This window comes from Nanorana parkeri, unplaced genomic scaffold (assembly GCF_000935625.1).
Source record: "Nanorana parkeri isolate BGI_ZX_2015 unplaced genomic scaffold, ASM93562v1 scaffold516, whole genome shotgun sequence".
In the NCBI taxonomy this organism is placed as follows: domain Eukaryota; kingdom Metazoa; phylum Chordata; class Amphibia; order Anura; family Dicroglossidae; genus Nanorana; species Nanorana parkeri.
In genome coordinates, this window is record NW_017306784.1 from 777,030 (window position 1) to 797,064 (window position 20,035).

Sequence of the window (20,035 nt, forward strand, 5' to 3'; positions counted from 1 at the left end):
TACATGACTTCAAATTTCTGGGTTTTCCATCAAAACCGTACAGATGAAATGGTGTGCTGCTGATGAACCTGTAGGCTACTTTGTGAAGCACAAGATATGAGTCTCTGCATATAGGTTGCCATGGGAATGATAAGGGTCAAAGGCTGAAGTAGCTAATTTAATGAAGGGGGTGCGTATAATGAAAGCCGTCTTTCAGCTTGTGAAGTGTAAACACACTCCTGACTGTTATAGCATTATGTCGGCTTCCCCGATAGGGTTAAATCATGGACTGCCTTAGAACATACTAAGCTTTCAAACATATAAAACATATAAACAGAGTTATGCCTCTGTTCTAATGGGCTGTGCTAGGAAGGTTAGAATGTTTTCTGCAGATTCTAGTGCAAGTAATCACGATATTTGGGTTTTGGTGGAGGGTTTGTTGGGGGTTTTATGAGATAGAATGTTGCCCATTTGAGGTAGCGGGAGAGTTGTTGAATTGATTGTAGAGAATGGTTTTAAAGTCTCAGATGTATTTGCTTTGATAGTAGTTTTGAGTATGATTTGTTATTTGTAAAAACTGAAAATGTGGATCTATTTTGGGAGTGATGGAAAATGCAAGGCTCCACAATGGCGTGGTTTGGTGTCAAAAGTAATCTCAAGACAGAGGCCATGTTAACTAAGGGCAGATTACTAGCTCTCCTAGCACTCCTATAACTTCCTTGATTTCTGGCACATGTGACTAGAACATGCACATTATCGCAGGGGAGGAAAATGCCTTTCCCTGAGATCTCATGAGATTACAGATGAGATTTCCCAGCAATGCTCCGCTGATGACAAGGCAATCCCAGTGTGCATTGCGTTGGCAAACTGAAGTCATTTGCACTTTCATAGCAGGAAGTGAATGCCCTGCAAGTGTAAGTATTTCAAAATCACAGCTGTTTATACCTGACATGTTTATGTTATTATTAATCATCATACAGAGAGGGATGCATTGGTAGAATTTAATTTTTCAGTGTAAAGGCCTGCTTTAAGACAACCTTTGGCCTAAGGGACTGTACGTGCTCTCTGGGAAAATCCAGGGATTCTTGCATCTACTATGCAGACCTTGGAAAGTTTTCTAGATTCTACTTCAAGACCGGGAAATGGTGCCTTGCCTTCGATAATTTAGGCAAAACCAATCTCAGTAAATGAGGTAGTTCTGGACGGCTTTAAAGCCAAGGAGGGCTGCTGCTTGCAGAAAGTACTTACTGGCATTGGATTAAGTGAAAACATTTGATGAGGTAAACCATGAGTATCTGTGTCTGCTGCTTGTTATAGATGGCCTACAGGGAAGAATTATAGATTGGCTGAAACATTATTAATGGCTGAGAGCTTCCCGATTGTTAAATGTTGAGTTGGTCGACATTTTGAAGTTTGCTCTGATATGTGCCAGAGCCCCCTGCTATATGTATTTGCAATCAACCCCTTTGTAAGATGGTTAGAGGGTGCATGATTGTATGGGGTGATTTGGGGCATCACAGATGAACCTCGAGGGTTGCAGCCTATGCAGATGAAGTGTTTATTATTTCTGGGACACAGGTGCAAGGTGACCTAGAGATGGCCAACCCAATAGTTTTCTTTTCTCTGTTCTGTCAAGTACAATCTTGGAAACGTGTTGAAAGAGAACCTGATAAGATGGGTGGGTGTTTTTAATTTCTGGTTTAGACCTTTTCTGCAGTTCTGGGAAAATTATGTCAGTTAGGCATGGTAAGCTCAGGGCTTATGTTGCCCCGTGTCTAAAAATACTTTGGCAGTGGATGATATGAAGTCCCTTCTCCAGGCAGCCACAGTAGAAGAGGATTGTGGGTACTGCTTTCAGAGAGCCACTGGCCTTGATTGCCCAGGTTTTATAATGAGAGAAGGGTTGCGTTTAATACATTTGGAGAATCCCTTTATGGTTTAGAGATCTAGCCAGGCTCACTATCCATGCTAAGCTCTGTTAAGAGAACTTGAAGTATGTCATCTGGATGATTGGGATTGTTCTAGAGCTCAGATAGATGACATTAGCACTCCAACTGTTGTAGAACTACAAGTCCCATAAGTCATTGCAAGACTCACAGCCACGGCTTCCAGAGGCACAAAAGGTTTGTAGTTTCACAACAACTGGAGTGCTGAGATTGCCTTCACCTGTCCTAGACTTAAATGTGTTTCTGATGAGTTAATTGGGCCATTTCTTGCTTCAAATCCCCTTTACCTAGAGGTGTATAAAATGGTGGGGAAGACTCCGGGTATTCTTTTTCTTTATCATAGGAGTTATGGAGACTGGGTGTATGAAGATTCCTAACTCGCTCAGAATTTGATTTGGATATACTGTGTATATATATATATTTTTTTTTTATTCTTTATTTTGAAAGGCTTTCATAAAGACAAAAAAAATACAGTAAAACATAACGCATAAGTAACACCAGAAGAAGTAGGGATACATTATTGGATATACTTTTTGTAGTTAGTGATTTGTTACATCACACAGTGTCAGACATTCTTGCGGGCATAAAGTTCTCCCGGTTGAGGTGTGGTGCGGTGCATGGCATTCTGGGTAAGTTTAGGAAGATTCAGGCTTCTCAAAGTAATAGGGAGCCTCAGGAGGTCTGGGTAAGGGCATGGAGGAATGTCAGACAACTTTTGGTGAACTGTCTTTCTTTGGGTGAAATGCTTTTTTTTTTTTAGGCTTTTCTCTTTTCTTGCATTATATCCCTTTTTTGAAGAACTGCTGTGTGCATAATTAGTAAGGGGTTTCCCTTACCGCACAGTCTTGTTGTTTCATGTGTTAAGAATGTGTTTTCCCCCCATAATTAGGGATGCACCGATACCGGTATTTTGGTACCGAGTAAGAGTAGCGATAATTTTTTTTCGGTACTCGCCGATACCAATTACAGAGTTACGGAAATCCCATTCAGGAAGCCAGGTGGTGTGTAATGACCCAGCCGGAGCCGTCTGGCCGGCCTCAATGGTTTCTTGCACCGGGGCCCTGGGGTTTCTAGTTACGCCTCTGGTTACCAGAATAGAGAGGGTAAATCTCCTCAGAGAAACCGACCGCTACAAAGAGGTTCTAGCTTTTCCCCTTACTTTATCCAAAACTTAAACTACGAGTGCAGTAACCCATAGCACCAAAGTTCCGTTTGCAGATATCAGAGTAAAAATGTATTAATGTTCTGTGTAAACTGGATCGCTGTAGGTCACCAAACAATTTCCAAATAAAACTTTAAAACATTGGGTGGATACCTTTTTCCTGAGGGCTGTGGCAGGTGGGAACCCCTTTTTAATGGCTACCTGAAGGTGATCCTAATCAAGCAGTGGTCTCAACCCTCGTCTTTCATGCAACAACTACGTGAAATATACAGTAGGTTTTATGAAGTGACACTCTTTTGGCCATCTTCAGTAGTAAGGCAAGAATTACAACAGATTACACTGAATTTGTCAAAGAGGTTTATTTTATTTACATTCTTCATATGTAACAAGTATTTGAAAATCAGAAAAACCAACACTAAGAGAAAAACAAATATTTTATTGTCCTCTTCCACTGACTGGCAGTTTAATATCTGACATATTCCTTTGGCATTAGTTTAATATAAGCCCACCTATTTTAATTTAGTAGTCAATTAATGCTAATCTGCCCCAGTTTGACAGCCTTCAGAACTCTTTTTTTTTTTTTTGAAAGACTGCTGCTTCTTTACACCTTTAATTCCTTACAAAAAGAAGAAAACACAAGTCCATGCTCAGAAGTAAAAGTACAAACGTTTACATAAAAATGAACTAATTAAATTAGCTAAAGATAGGAAAACGTAAAACTCAGGAAGTGGCTTTGCCCAAACAATTTCCTTCAGAGACAGCAACAGAGCTTTCTGTTCCTGGTACACAAATATATTCTTTTATGTGCAAACTCAACTTTTTTTATTTGTACAATAGGACAAACAGAAAAAGCAGTGGTAAATGATCTTTTGATTAAAGTATGCGTAAACTGTATTGTGGTGTTAGTAAGTCATAAGTCTGACAACTAACGATCATTAGTAACTGCAAAGGCAACTATGACTCTTACTATATTAAGAAATAAATAACACCCAGACATTTTTCTGTTCTATTTTAGGCTTGTACAAGAGAATGCCAAGTACCTAATCCACCTGTTCACCTCTTAAAAATCACTATGTCTGTTGACCGGAGGACTGCACTTGTGGGAACTACTAAAACAAGTAGCACCACGATATCAAGGAAGTCCCGTTTCTGATCTGGGGCAATGAGAATTATTTACCATATGCTTCAATATAATCTTTTATAGGTGGCATCAGGGATTTGGGTATGAGGAACTGTTTTCAGGTACCCTATTTTGACACCTGTGTAATCAAAGCCTTATAAGGGAACAATTAGAAATGTCTGTTACATGACACAGCCCAATTAGAAGCAGCAGTGGTGCTTTCATGAAAAAGGCATGATAGATATCCTGTCATGTTATCTCAGGCACTGTAAGGATGCAATGCGTAAAACAGAACTGCAATAACTAGTCAAGAAGTAAAATAAATTAAAAAAGGTTAAAAATGTGCCTTATTGTACAGCTGTGATATGCAGAGGGACATAATCTACATACAAAAGATCCACAAAAATGTTGTTCAACAAAGTGAATGGCCATACTTCTTTAGAAATGTCACAAGTTGCTGTTTTAACAGAAATGTGACCCATAGCCATTGTTACGTGAGAAAAAGCAGTTTAAAAAAACCGGGATCCTTCAAAATGGATTTGATGTCCACACTATAGTCGTAATCAAGTCAATGGAAAATGTTGCTTTCAGTGCAAAGAAGATATTTTTGGTTTACATTCAGACACATCATCATTCAGCTATTTTCTTCTGATCGTCAGGTAGATTTAAGCCTCGCAATGACTATATTGCACTTTAGGAGTATCAGGCTCGAGTTTCCTAAAGCAAAGTAGTAACAAATAGTTAGGAACATTATATACAACATTTAGGAAAGTAACATACTGAAGCCAAAGAACTAGCAAGGAATTGTATAAGAAGAGGACCAAAATCATACAAGAAAAACATGGACAAAATCAACTTTTAAAAGTTCGTGGATAGCTGAAATCAAGCCCACAAGAACAAAGTGCTGCAATATGAAATTTACTGATTCTTAGTCTGAACCAAAATATCTGGGAAATGGAAGAATGACTGCAAAATTCTTGTGGTCTTAAATCGCCAATCCAGGATTATACAAAATGATCCCAACGTACACATGCTGTAAACCATTAAGCAAGAGTCTTTAGATAAGCAGCTCATTGTGATCACGGAACACTGGATTATTGTTATGTACAGAAGCACAGAGATGGTTAATAACAGTAGTTAGTTGCGTGTTGCACACAGTAGTGATAAATCCCTGTCTGCTTTTAAAAACTGATTATGCCTTGACAAAAGTAACCCTTCACCTAAAGAGTTCAGAGCTGTACAGACAAAAACATATACAATTGTAGAAAAGAACGGTTTATAAACATTACATACTCTACCAAGCTTCTTCCAAGAACTTTTTAGCTACTCATTGAAGAAATGTTACTATTAGGTTTCTATATGCTACTACCATATAGAGTTTGTCCTCTCAATTTTAATAGGGACAGTCAGCCCCAAACATTTATTCAAACTTGTAGAGCTAGAGTAAATATTAACAGTTCATGACTTGGCCACTGGGGTGAAACCCAGAGCCCTTTTTTATTTATTTTTTATGTATTTTATATTTCGGGAGAATGCAGCAACAGGAGCACTGAACACTCCATAGTTAAAAGGAAGATCTGACATTCCAAGGTACAAAACCAAGAAATGGATAGCAAGTTGATTTTAAATTTGGAGAATAATGTGTTAAATATGAATTACAATATCATAATAAAGTTGCATTTTCTGTACAGCTCTGGTCCTTCCATGAAAAAATATTACACAATTTATCTAACGCAAGCCCAGCACCAAGTGTGTAAGAATTAGGCATTTCTTCTTTATCCTGCCATTTTAAATAATTATTGGCTCAACATGTCCTAGCAGCTCTGATTTCTCACTTCTAGGATGTACCAATTACTATTTTTTTTTTATTTTGTACTAGTATTTGAAATTTCAATGTGCTACTCAAGGCCAAGCCTTTTTCTTTTGATAAATTAAGTTAGTTTGGAAAATGGTTTTAATTGTAGACTGTTGGTGGCCACTGTGATGATTCCTTGCAGATAAAGTTTGTTTCTGGTACTTCTATTCAGCATTGCCAATTTATGTTAGTATGCAAAACAGAACATTGCACAGTACATACATATACATAGCGCCATTTTTAGAAAGGTGGTATAGACTGTACAACAATGTTAACCTCACGTATTTATAAGAATTATGGAAGTACCTTGTAAGTGTGGCTTTTTAAAATTCTATATCTGATTCACAGCTCTGGCTCTACACATACCGCAGCAAACTTGTCTGCCTTTACGTCACAATAATATACGCTGGATAAAGAAGAAAGAAATCTAACGTTGGAGAAATAAAAACCCCCCACCAACAAATGCAATGATGACAGATTTCTTTTTAAAGGAGCTATTTATGTGAAAAAAAAATAGAACAACTAAAAAAGCAAGAAATGTTTTGTGACCAAGTATTAAAAATGTTGAACTGGTTGTAATTTTAGCAACATAAGCAGGGAGATTCAAAAGAGTGTCATTAGGACACATAAGAGAAGTGTCTCAGGGTTACAGTAATAGTGTGCTTATTTGCATCAAATTCATGTGCAAGGCTGCATAGTAGGGATGCACTGATACCGATAATTTTTTTCCGGTACTTGCCAATACCATTTACCGAGTAACGGAAGTCCCATTTAGGAAGCCAGGTGACGTGTAATGACTCGCCACCTGGCTTCCCGATTAGCCAGGAAGCGTGTAAAAAGACTCGCCATCCGGCTTCCTGATTATCCGGGAAGCTGGCCAATCAGGAAGCCGGCTTCCCGATTGGTCGGGAAGCTGGCCAATCTGGAAGCCGGGCACCACGCAATGACGCAGCGCCCGACTTCCTGATACAGGAAGTACTCGTGCTAGGCATCGGAGCATTTGGGCGAGTATGAGTACTCGCCCAAATACTCGGTATCGGGACCGATATCGATACTAGTATCGGTATCAGTGCATCCCTACTGCATAGCATTAATGACCTTGGAGCAAACCTATGAAACTGGTGCTGGCTTGCAAGACAAACTTTAGGACACATATATACAGACTGATAAAGTACATAGATGTGTTGCATCTTTGTCCAAAGTGGTGCATATGTGTATGAGACAGATGTCAGTTGGATCCTCCGTTTCAAGGAATGCCGCACCTGAGATATGTCTGCGGCAGACACATACAATATGAACGTGCAACAGACTAGTTAAACCAAAAAAGTACTTGGCCTTACTTTTCCTCTTACTGAACTGTCAGTGTTTATTTAGTGAATAAGTTGCAAGCACAGCACCAGAATGAAATATGATGCAAAGAAGAACTACTTGAATTTGGCGCAGAAGTCTGAAAAATGGCATGCTTTAGAATATAATCGCAGACACTTCTTGGGCTATATTAACAACAGAATTCTGGCATAAACATGATATTGAATTTCCCTGATTGTAAAGCATAATTCTAACAAACTAACACATTTTAAGGGTACATTCTCAGCAGGCATGTCATTCTTATATCTTAGGCAGTATCTCTACCTTTTATCTTAGTCATGGCAATGTGCAAGCACAATTTCCAAGAGAAGCAACCCTAGCTGTTCCACCACCACGTCTGCATTAACCATTTAAGAAGACAGTCTGATGTAAGGGGAAAAAAAAAAGCTGGCTGCAAAGCATGCACATGTCTGATTAGTGATGGACACATCTGAAACCCTACATCCTCCGTGACATCATTGAAGGCAAAGCAGAATGAGCAGTAATATGCAGATGCTGACAGCCAACAACAGGCAGGAAAGACTATTGATTGGCATAAGTCCAATAGCATAGATAACAGGTTAATGATCAGGATAGGTATAAACATACTTCACATGCATAATTCAGGGCATGAGCAGTATGACAGTCCTTTTGATTAGGCAAAGGCTGAATGCCTCCAAATTGAGTTGTGTAAGCTGCAAGTCCGAATTCAGTAAAACTTTGCTTTATTGGCAAAGAAGTTTACAACTACATTAAGGGCCGGTTCACACCACAAAGTCCGTGTTCCAATGTGTTCGGCCTCTGCTTTAGGCGCAGGAGGGGGCGTGGTGGTGCATTGAAGTCAATGGCACTGCAGCCGTGGCCCCCCACCCGCAGTGCGATTGCCCACACCCAGAACGCAGGCACTAGTGTGCCTGCATTCCGGTGCAGTGCAATCTGCAAAAGTAGTGCTTGCAGTATTTTTAGCAGATCGCACTGGACCGAAATGTACATTAGTGCCTGCTTTCCGGGGGATCGCACTGTGGGCGGGGGGCGTGACTGCGTGCCATTGACTTCAATGCACCGCCACGCTCCCTGCCGCCACTGAACACAGGGAGCCAGCCGGCTTGCGTTCCAGAGGCCGGAATGCAGACTTTGTAGTGTGAACTGGCCTCTAATGGCATTAGGATAAAAAAATGTGAACTCTTTCAATCAATCAACAAACCCCTACAGATATATGCTTTACAAGTTAATTTTCTGTGATAATGCTTAAAAAAAAAAAAAAAACTGGGGGACTATGGGAAATTGACTTTGGGCAGGCGAGATTTTTCTTCATTTGCTATTGGAATATATTGTGGTTACTAAAAATTTCAAAAACTTAAATTACTGCCTCATAGGTAGTAAGAGCGATATATTCCAATGCATACACTATATAGTGGATATGCATGCTGGCTAAAAAGGACGCTCGTTTCAGGGTGTGATCATCCATTGCCATAAAATTGTCATGTTACTAACATGCATAAAAAACAAAATAAAAAATAGTATTACCTCAAAAGATATAAAACATGCATAATGAAAATGGCCGTACCCACATTAAGTTACATTTAAAATATCTTAAAAATGTGCTGTGATCTGTTTTCAACATCATATAAAAGCTCCTTAAAAAAAGGCAAAAAAACAACAACACAAACATTACATTTTGAAATAAAGCTAAATTTGAGTTGGAGTTTGTGTCATGTTGTTGCTGCAAATAATGACAGCATGGAACACACCTCTATAGTGTATTCAGATTTAGTCAAACCACAATCGGATTTGGGCATAATACTACACTATTTATTAGTCTAATATTATTCTTAATATGCATGGGTAAAACTTACATTTTTACAAATGTGCGGACCTCACAGTGCACTTCTTGAAGGAAAGAATTAAACATTTTTTTGCAGTTACAGATCATCTTAAGTGCACATAAAAAAAAGTAGATAACAGCTAAATAGTTCAGCTTTTTGATGCTGGTCATACATGGGATTTTTTGTCATGCTACCAACCTCTTAATCTTTTCATATATCTATTCATATAAAACAACCAGATGGTTTGATGCAACACATACAATAAATCCATACAGTAATCTGAGCACGTTCAATGTCAGAATGTAGTGGAAAAGTAAACAAAAGTTCAAAGTGATGGTGTCATAACTGATCGACGGCACCGTATACCACAAAATTGGCTGGAAAGTAAAACGTTTTGGCAACCTAGCTTTCTGCTTTCACCTTTAATTCAGTCTGTCAAAATCAGGTGAAAGTGATTGATCTGCTAATGAGAAGTCAATGATAATAGATCGATTCAATTAGAATATTATTTTTTTATTGTATATGCATTAGACTGGCCACAGGTGGGAAGATCTGAAGATAACTACAGGCGAAGATGCATCCGTTTGTCTAGAGTTCAAAATACATGTGACAATCTGACTACAACCTCTTTTAGACTTACCAAAACTATTTAACAGAAGGACCTACTTAGGCTATTCATTCAATTTGTATCCAATCAGGTAGCCCTTGTACTACTACATATTTGATAGATCTAAAAGAGAATGCACAGTCAGAATGTAACATGTGTGGTGCGCTTATTTCATGCCTGCTGATTCTTTACATGGCTTAAGAGATATTTAAATTTAACTACATATGGATGTCTGTGAAGGTTCTCATTTCTCCAGGTCATGGTACATCTGTAAAAAAAATAAGTCAAGGCAACTGAACTTGCTGTATTTTTCTTGAAGACGTTTCACTAGTCATCCAACCAGCTTCCTCAATTCAGAATGACATGTACAAAAATTATCTGGGAATAAATATGGTGAATGTCCCTCCAATCCACAAAACCTGTTAGTCACAACCAGGTGTTGAATGCATTTGCATAATTGTAGTCTAGGAGGTGTTATTAACCTGCCCAGAGAGAGGTGGCAGAACTTCCCCGACCTGTTAAACCCTACTCTACTAAAATTGATTCAGTAGGGAAACCTAAGTAAAAAAAGAGGCAAAAATAACACAGACTCCAGTAGGAATACAATTACAGTCAGATAACATTTCAGAAAAGCTGCAAAGAAATAAAAATAAATCTATAATAGAATTGTTGATTAGGCCAGTGAAAACAAGCTCATTCAGCAGTGCCACACCAAATGGAAATCTAAATGAAAAAATATTATATCCTACTTGCAATCACCAATTATATACAGTGCTCTTTTTAGATGATAAAGGATGTTATCTTCAGAACCCAAATCATTAAGAAAGAAGACACAAGTTAACATTTCACCATCATAATACACACAAAAAAAACAAAACAGTTTTGATCATATAAACAAATACTGAGAACCTAATGGAATGCTTGGGTATCCATGCCTCTTTGTATAAAAAAAAGTATTTCGTTGCTTTATACCCGAAGTTAGTCCAGGAACAGTTGTACTGTATATGCAAGCAAATATCAACCATTTAAAGCTGAAGTTTAGTTAATTGTTTATGGAATGCAGCCTCAGTGACATAAATTACCATTGGTAAAGTGTGTCTCATGTCCTGGTGGCTGCTGCTTATTGTAGAAATTCTCCCACGAGTTCAGCTGGATACCCTCTATAGTGCTTATCTTCTGGTGCTATGCGGGTTAACAGCAGCCGCTACCAGTGTGAAAAAATCTTCAAAAGTAGTGCCTGCCATTTCCTCCTCTCTCTCTGTAGAGAGTATCTAGTGGCACTTGCGGCAGGGTTTCTACAATAAGCAGCAGCCACCAGGATGAAAGTTTCAACCTCCAGCACATAAATCCTCCATTTTGATAGGCCTAAGGTTGCTAGACCCAAATATGCGTGAAAAACACATTAAAATGCTTGTGTTGTGCATTTTTTAGGCGCTCTAATGGGAGTCTATGGGGCCAAAAAGAAGAAATTCTGCCAGAATAAAAGCTACCTAGCTGTAGGCTGCTCAATGTAAAGATACATGTGGAGAGTGGTGGACAGCTGCAGCTCTTGTCAACCTGCTAAGTGGTTGCAGCTGTCGGGAATCACCTGCGATTCCTGCTGCATGAATCTGCAACCGTGTGAATAATGTCCCTGGGGTTGCAGCTGCAGCCAGGTTCTTGCAATAACTACTAAAAGTTGAATACATACAGGTCTGTCCTTGAATGGTTAAGCTAAACCTGTACTTTGCTTTGCCCTTGCAGCAACAGTCTGTATGGGCAAAGTCTACTTTAAGGCCCCACGCATATGATATTGCACTGCGGCAACAAAACATTTTACTGTGTATTGCAATGTGCTTCATTTTGAATGGACCCCAAACACAGGAAAAATTGTTCCTGCTCTTTTTTTTTATTTTATTACGGCAGCATGCATTGTTGGGCACTGGGGTGTACTGTAGCACAGTTGTGTATGCCTGTGTATGTGTGTTGGGATGCCTTTCAAAATGAAGGACAATGCACATGTACAACATGTTTTATTGTGCTGCAGTAAAACAAGCAGTACTGTGGTGTGAATTGGCCCTAAGAAAATTCACTCGTTAGACAATGCAAGTAAATGCAATAAAACCAATGCAACAATGACATCGACATGACAAGGAATGTAGAGTAGGATCTCTACTAATGACAAGATGCAGGTAAAAGGAACATAAAAATATTCTTACCCTCTTTTTTGCTTTTGGCTGCAAAATTTGCAAAGCAAGTAGATGCAACCGGCCATACATGCAACTACTGCAATAATTATGCCTTAAGAGAATCCAAAATTACAAAAAAGTTACATTTTAAATTGCAGGAACATGTAAATTATATCAGTCAGAAGAAAAATAGGCTTTTTGTCTTACCAGTAGAATCCTTTTCTTGGATTACATTACAGGACAGGATGAACTATTCTGAAACCTTGGGTTATACTGCTACCATAATGAGATTTGAAACTGGCAAGCAAAGATGTAAGGTCAGCTCAGTAGAACCCAAATACAGTACAAACAGCAAAAAGTTAGGCCCTTCCATGTGCACCTTGCTGTAAAGCTGGTAACAAATTGAGGAGTGCGTTTGCCATTTGTTTTGCTTGACTGATTTGGTGCAGTGATGAATGGGGGGGTCTCAGCTGCCTTGTGATGTGCGGGATCCCTTGTGCGTTCCTGTGCCTTTAAGGGAGGTTGGGCTTCCTCATGACAAACCTGCACCCAATTTGATCTTTTGTCATATGTGCTCCAAGATGGAGACTCCCATAGTTTAGAGTTAGGACCGCACTATTTAGATTATTTTTTCATGCTGGCTGGTGAGTGTGCTGGGAAACTTTTTGCTGTTTGTACTGTATTAGGCTCTTTCATGTGCACCTTGCTGTAAAGCTGGTAACAAATTGATATTTATAGGTAAGAGACGCTGGACAGCTGCCATTGGAGAGAAGCTGTAGCAGCAATGTAAACAGAGTTTTGACTAAAGAAAAAAAAGTTTGAAGGAAAAAAGGGGAAAAAAAAGGGTGTTGGCAAGACTTTCACATAGCAGAGCTGAGGACATCCATCCTCCTGGGACACTAGTGAAAAATTGAGTACTGCTGGTAGTCAGAGGGGGTTATCCTGGACTGGCCTACAGTTTGCTAGTGTCCAATCATCATGTAGGTGGCAATAAAACCCCAAAAGGTTAAAACTTCCTGTGTCCCTGCATGGATAAGAAAACAACCTCATCTTATTATAAAGTGTGGTGCTACTATACTGCACCCTGTATGATAGCTCTTTTAAAAACAGTATGCCCTGTATAATGCAAGTACATGGTCTGGGTGGATGTGCATAAAAAAAAAAAAAGTGTCACTACTACTAAGAGTCACTACTAATCTGACCACTTCATTTTTATGCATTAGTTCAAAATCCTGCCAGCTGTTAAAACCAAAACTGTACCTTCTTCATGTGATTCAGTTCAGTTTTAGTCATTAAGCTATCACATTGAGCCTGGCTACTGATGCTGCACACAAAGACATGACCAGCGTTTTTGAGCTGTAAAGACCAGCGCTGTATTTAGCAGTGCAAGACACGAAGACCTTGAGAATTTAAATTTTCCTCTGGCTGTCAGTGCTTCACCTGCCTACTACCTATCCAACGGTCAGTTTCCCCTCACCTGTATAGGACAACAGAGTGGGGGGAAACAGAAAGGACACCCATAAAAGAGGACAGGAAAAACACTCAAACTAATGATAAATAAGATGTAGCCTCCAAGAGCTTTGTCTGTGATTGAGCAATTGAACTTTTGTTTTATAGAGCATGCGCAAGTATACCTCTGGCGATCTAAGGACCCGTAAATGTGAATGCATCTAATGCAGTCCATTAGACAGAAGGACGCTGAGTGACATGCCACAGCTGGAGAGGAGAGGGATAGAGGTGAGCGGTCACTGCCACAGAGCAAAATGAGCACTTAACCCTTGCATTGCAGAGGCAGGCCCACTGCGAAGGTCAATTTTTAAAAGGTAATTATGAATTCCAACAGATTCCTCTATCCGTGCAAAAAACAGTGTTGATGGACGAATCTCCTGCTGAAGCTACTGTATTTTGACAGTGATGGACATGCTGCTGTCAGAATATTGGAACAGTGAGAGCATCTGATTGGCTGCAGTTGCTGTTTGCCTGGGAGCTTTCCACCCAGCTTCTTCAATTTCCTGATCAAAGGATGTTGGGCAAGACACTGCCGATAGGACAAGCCACTGAGAGGATTTTGGCCAATTCATCAAGAACTGGCCTAAATTGATCCAGTGCATTGCCAGCATTAGTCAGTTTAATGCTTACTAACAGTTTGTTGAATACAATCTTCCTATGACCAGGTCACTGTTCAGTGGAAGAATATGAAGGAGCAGAAATAGCACATATTTCTCAACATCAGGTGAGCTATTGAGCTATGCATTGGTACTGAAGAACATGTAGTAATCTTTACCGTTTTCTGTTCGGCAATGGCCAGCCTACTCTGGCTTGTAACCTAGAGACAGAAATCGATGTGTGCTCATATCCATCAGGCAGATCCGGTTATGATCCTCACATCTATGGTCAGTTGTAGACACTGATAAACCTTTTCAGCTAACAGTTTTAGGTGGAAATAATTATAAGCCATTTTGGGAAATATGACCAATTTACGATCTGCAACAGACTAGACATGCTCCCCTCTTAAGTCCATAGGAAAAAAACAACAGCATACGTGTTTAGGTGTTAGGGGAAAAAATGCAAGTCTATAGAACTGTCTGGTTAAAGAAAAAAAAAAAAAAAGTGGGCATCTGTACCATGTCTGCACAATGACCACCCTCCTAGGGTTTGCTTATGAGCCCATTTACCCTAGACAGCAGACCTTCTATTAACATGGGGCATATTTTGAATAAGTTACATACCATGCATCTGCATCAGAACAGAAATGTCAGAATTTGTTTTGAGCATGATCATGTAGAAATACAGTATGTAAAAAGTAAATGCAGCACTTACCTATTATTGCCCCAACACCAAGGGGTGATGGTTCATGTTTCCCTAAATAAAACAGAATATACAACACTGTAAATATGAGTGCTTTGAATTCGACTTTATCGCAATTTAAAGTAGCTAATGACTAAATGTATCCATGGGTAAAACTACTACAAGGAAGCATGGGGACATTTTGATCCAGGGAAAGCACCCAACACTGGTCATTAAAGGGTTAAAGCGGTTAGAGGTCACTGACACGTAAATATCCAGATCAACTCTGGCAGATAAAGTTTCTGCCAGTTAATGTGACCTAGGAGGCTGTATCATATGAGCTTGTGTCGATGGTATCAGTCTAACACCAGGTTGACATGCCTCCGAGATCATTCAGAAGCATCACTTAGAATTTATTTACAGGTACATATGACCTCCAGTTGACCTTCTTCTGACCTGCATTTCACCTGCTTCAAACAGGTTTTCCATTCCCATAGACTTATACAGGAATGTAAAACCCATCTGACATAAACAAAAGCCTGCAGGCATAGGCCCTAACTCAATCACAATGACTGCACACAGACAAAAAATACTGAACAGATGGAAGAGGTTCATTGGTTCCAGAATATTAGTTAAGACTGAAGCCGTCATCAAAAGCGTTGTCTAACAACTAGGAATGTGCATCTGTGCACTCTCCAAGCTGTCAAATAAGCAATGTATTAACATTTCCTTTGCATGGGAACCCATGGATGGGAGTGAATCTAAAGGCGGCAGGCATCTGTTGGGTAAGAACAACTGTACAATTTTGAATGATATTCAAATTTTTAAAGTAATAGTACTTTAAAAAAAAATCTGATTCTTCAAATGCATTTTTAATCCTTACAGGTTAGTAAAAAAAAAAAGGTCCCCACTGGCCTCTAATATTACAATTTACAGGGTACATGAATACATGACATTTAAGCTGCCCATACACCTATAGATTTTCTGCAGATGCAAAAAGTGCAACAGATTTCTCCATCTACGCTAAACTGTGTGGATGGAGGAATCTCCCACTGGGCCAAGCATCCGTATCTTGCTAGTCGGCCCTGCTGGCTGTCAAAACACCTGAACAATGCCGGCATCCAATCAGATTGTTCAGGTATTATGACAGCCAGCGGGGCCAACTAGCAAGATACTGAAGCTTGGCCCAGTGGTAGATTTCTCCATCCACACAGTTTAGTGTAGATGGAGGAATCTGTTCCACTTTTTGCATCTGACCATAGAAAATCTGCAGATAATCTATAGGTGTATTGGCAGCTTTAGATGTACAGGAATTGTTAGGAAGAACTCTACCCAAATATGACTTATACAAATTACCATAACAAGGTCTGATTGAGGCAGATTAACTAAAAGAGCCGAGAATCTTTATTTCATCTGCACACGATTGGATAATCAAAGTGAAATTTTCCCTTTTTTGGAGTAAAGCAGAAATGTGCTTTTGACATGACTGGATTAGTGAAGTATATCAACTCTTTTTGTGTGAAGATTTTAAACTCCTTTAGTAAATGAGCCTTATTGTGGACTCCATTGCTGGTTATAAGTGTTTGTGTCTGAGGCCAAGGCCTCTTTCTAAACTTCACTGATGGCAAATCTGGCACATGTCATTGAGGAGTGGCTGTTGGTGCCTCCAACAAAAGTTGACAGTGGAGGAGGTGGGATTAAACCGAGCTAGAAAGTGCTTTCTGAACCATAAGAATGATTAGTGCAGAACAACTCTGCCATGCTGCCTCAAGAACCCAGCTCTTGCAGCATTATTATATTTAAAATAACTTTGTTGCGGATTTGTCTACCGCTTTAGAGATCTGCTGTTCATTTTTGAATTGTTGCCAATCCCATTTCTTTTTTTGACAGCTTCTGCTGTAACTCAATGATGAAAGTTTTCCTTTAAATTAGGAGGCGCACCGAAATGAAAATGTCAAAACCATGAAAAGACATGTCAGGCCGAAACCAACATTTTTAATTTTTTTATAAACAAATTTCATTTATATTTTATTTATTCATTTTAATTAAAATATATATATTTTTTTACATTACTTTTAGGGGCTTTGGGGATATATAGGGGGTCTAACAGACCCCTGATATTTCCCTTTTAAAATAGAAAAAGAGTCCTCAATCTCTTTTTCAGCAGCCCCTGTTCTAAATGAACAGGAATCCTCTATACTGTGTGTGCCTGTTCATTTATAACTTGGACATAGTAGGTTTACTATATCCACAATCACGAATGAACAGGAGGTGATGTAGATCACTTCCCACTCATTCATAATTGAGGACACAGTCAACATACTCTGTCCTCATTTACAAACACTCAGCAATCACTGATCACTGAGTGCAGGGGTGTGGACATTTTTGAAAAAACTACTTGTCCAAGGGCTAAAGCGGGGGCCAAATCTACTTGTCCATCATAACAATCTACTTGTCCCGATACAAAAAAAAATAGTTTTAATTAAAACTAGGGATGCACAAATACCTCTTTTTGGGTGTAGAGTACGAGTACTGATATTTTGCTTTCGGTACTCACTGAGTATCGGTGCTTCCGTTTGCATGGAGCAGGCTTCCCGGGCAATCAGGAAGCCGGGCAGTGGGTAATGAGATGTTACCCGGCTTCCTGACTGCCAGGGAAGTAGACTCCATGTTGTTTGGCCGGCTTGATTGTGAATGGCTTGGAAGCCGGTTTCCCGGCCAATCAGCATCGAGCCAGCTTCCTGGCCAATCAGCAAACCCAGCGGCAAGTAATGACCTGATTGGCCAGGAAGCCGGCTCGATGCTGATTGGCTGGCACCATGTTCCCCTACGGCCCTGCCAGTCAGAGGAAATCTTCCTCTGACCAGAAGTTCCGGTATTGGAGAAGATATCGAGCATTTGGGCGAGTACAAGTACTTGCCCAAATACTCTGTATCTGTGCATCCCTAATCAAAACTGTATTGGTCTGTGCTAAATAGCGCTTCCCATTGGTCAGCGTGGTCCCCAGACCATGCTGACCAATGAGTGCTTGCAATTTGCGAGCGACATTCAAAATGCATAGGGCAAGACTGCGATGCACAGTACGGGGTAAGGACAGTACACCTGTACCGGCGGAGGGTAAGGACTGTTTGCCGAAAGGTAAGTATAGCCGGGGGGTGGGGGGTTTTGGGAGAGACGGGGGCCAGATTTGATCGGGTAAATCCATTTTCCCATATTACCTGGGAAAGTGAACTTGCCCTTTAATACACATTGTGCGTGTGAGAGTGTTCTGCTGCCTCGCTACCACAACATGGCACAGTGAAATGGTGGCAGCACTCAACGCACACACACAATGTCCTATGCGTGCGTTTATTTGCATGCAGATGGCGGGGGCATCGGGGTTGGTTTTCATTTTTTTATTTTATTTTTTACATTGTCACTTTTTTTTTAGTATAATTAATTATTTTTTACTTTTTTATAACTTTTTTTAAATTTTTTTTACCCCCACCTAATTTTATTCCTATCACATGGGGATTTAAAATCCTCTAAGTGATAGTTTGGAGGTGAGAGGTTCTCTTTATGGAACCTGCCCTCCAACACAGAACTGATGTTCTGTGTAGTCCCTGACAGCTGAGACAGGTGGCGCTGTGATCACAGCGCCACGGTCTCAGTGATAACACAGAGCAGACGAAAAACGGACGTTTTTCGTCTGCTCTGCGGGCTCTATGGTGAGCTCATGTTCCGTGGTCTCGGGTCCACCTGAGGAGCGGGGGATCCCGAAAACCACGGGGGGCGGTGTGGACAGAATCGCTTCTCGTTTAATTCAAGTGATCTGATAAATGATCAGATCACTTGAAAACGAGCGGCGGCTCCACACTTAGCTCTGCTTGTTAGCGGGGCTAAGTGTACAAAAAAAACTACTCGCCCGGCGCCCGAAACTGCATGTCCCGGGCGTCAGGCGATAGGAATTCCACACCCCTGGAGTGTATGTACCCGCTCTCTTTCCTGACACGCTGTCACAGGAGGCTGGGCAGGGCGGTACGGGAGAGCTTAGCCTCCTGTGACATCAATGACAGCGGTCTCCGCCCACACCGCCACTCTCCATCCTGGATTGGCTGTCACAGGAGGCTGGGCGGTCTCCACCCATACTGCCACTCTCCTGATCTGTGACAGGAGGCTGAGCGGTGCGGGAAGGAGAGACGCCGGCTGCTCACAGCACTCTCCTCCCACAGCACTCGGCCTCCCATGACAGTTTCTCTGTGTCCCAGCGGGGAGGAGAGAAATCACGGATGTACCGCTATATCGGCCAAAACAATTGCACTTTCGGCATTTGATATGTTTAAGCGGCCGATATACCAGCGCATCCCTACTTTAACCTCTTGCCGTCCGCCCGTAGTAGAAAAACGGACGGACGGCACTGCTGCACTGGCGGGTTGCTGTCGCCAGACGGCATTTTTTTCTGCTTGCGCGCGCCCCCTAGCGGGCACGCACGGGCAGACACTTTTGGAGCCAAATTGGCATAATGCCTTTCTTAAATGTGTTACATGTTTCTCATTCACATAGCACAACTTATATTTCTTTAAATTGCTGCTTGCACAATACATGCTCTATTCTGAAAGTTGTTCTCTGTACTGAGCTTTGTTCTAGAATGCAAGGGGGGCTGAGCAGGTTACGGCTAACGCAATTAACCCTTCAGCTGCCTGTGTGCTGTGCTGGACTTTTGGTGTGTCCCTGCACTTTAATCTATTTTTTGGTGTGTATGTCACAGGTTGGGAGCTTTGTTAGATTAGGGACCACACGGTACAGAACGGCCTTGACAGGCCAGTGTGGCTTTCACATAGATTTGCTGAAAGTTTATGCGACCAACACCTCTGTTTTTAATGCATAGAATTTAGATTTATATGATGCCAACGTTGTCCACAGGAAATCTTCCAATTGGGACACTAGTTCGGCTGACCCTGCAGACAACCAAGGGCTCCTCTCCCTTTGGAGGAATTTCCTACAACTTCCTGTTGCGGCTATTAGCCAGAAGTTCTCCCTGGATGGCAAAAAAAATGTAAAATGCTGGCGGGTTATAACCCTCTTTTACTCAAAGAATTAAAAAAAAAAAAAAGTTTTAGCTTGAGTTCTGCTATAAATTGTCCTGAAATACAGCCGTATATAATACTAGAAGTATTGCTAGGATTTCAAAAGACCAAACGGCATATTTACAAAGAAGTGAATGCGGCAATTATCAAACAGTTACTGCAGATGAATGAG

The 20,035-nt window shown here is 40.6% G+C and overlaps 1 long non-coding RNA gene across 1 annotated transcript; it reads right to left on the reverse strand.

The window, feature by feature from the left end:
* Nucleotides 1–4,710: 4,710 nt before the first annotated feature.
* Nucleotides 4,711–12,072, reverse strand: LOC108790956. Its single transcript, XR_001941471.1, has 3 exons — nucleotides 12,041–12,072; nucleotides 6,369–6,468; nucleotides 4,711–4,924 (listed from the first exon to the last, which is right to left on the reverse strand). It is a non-coding gene; the product is annotated as an uncharacterized LOC108790956 (long non-coding RNA).
* Nucleotides 12,073–20,035: the final 7,963 nt, after the last annotated feature.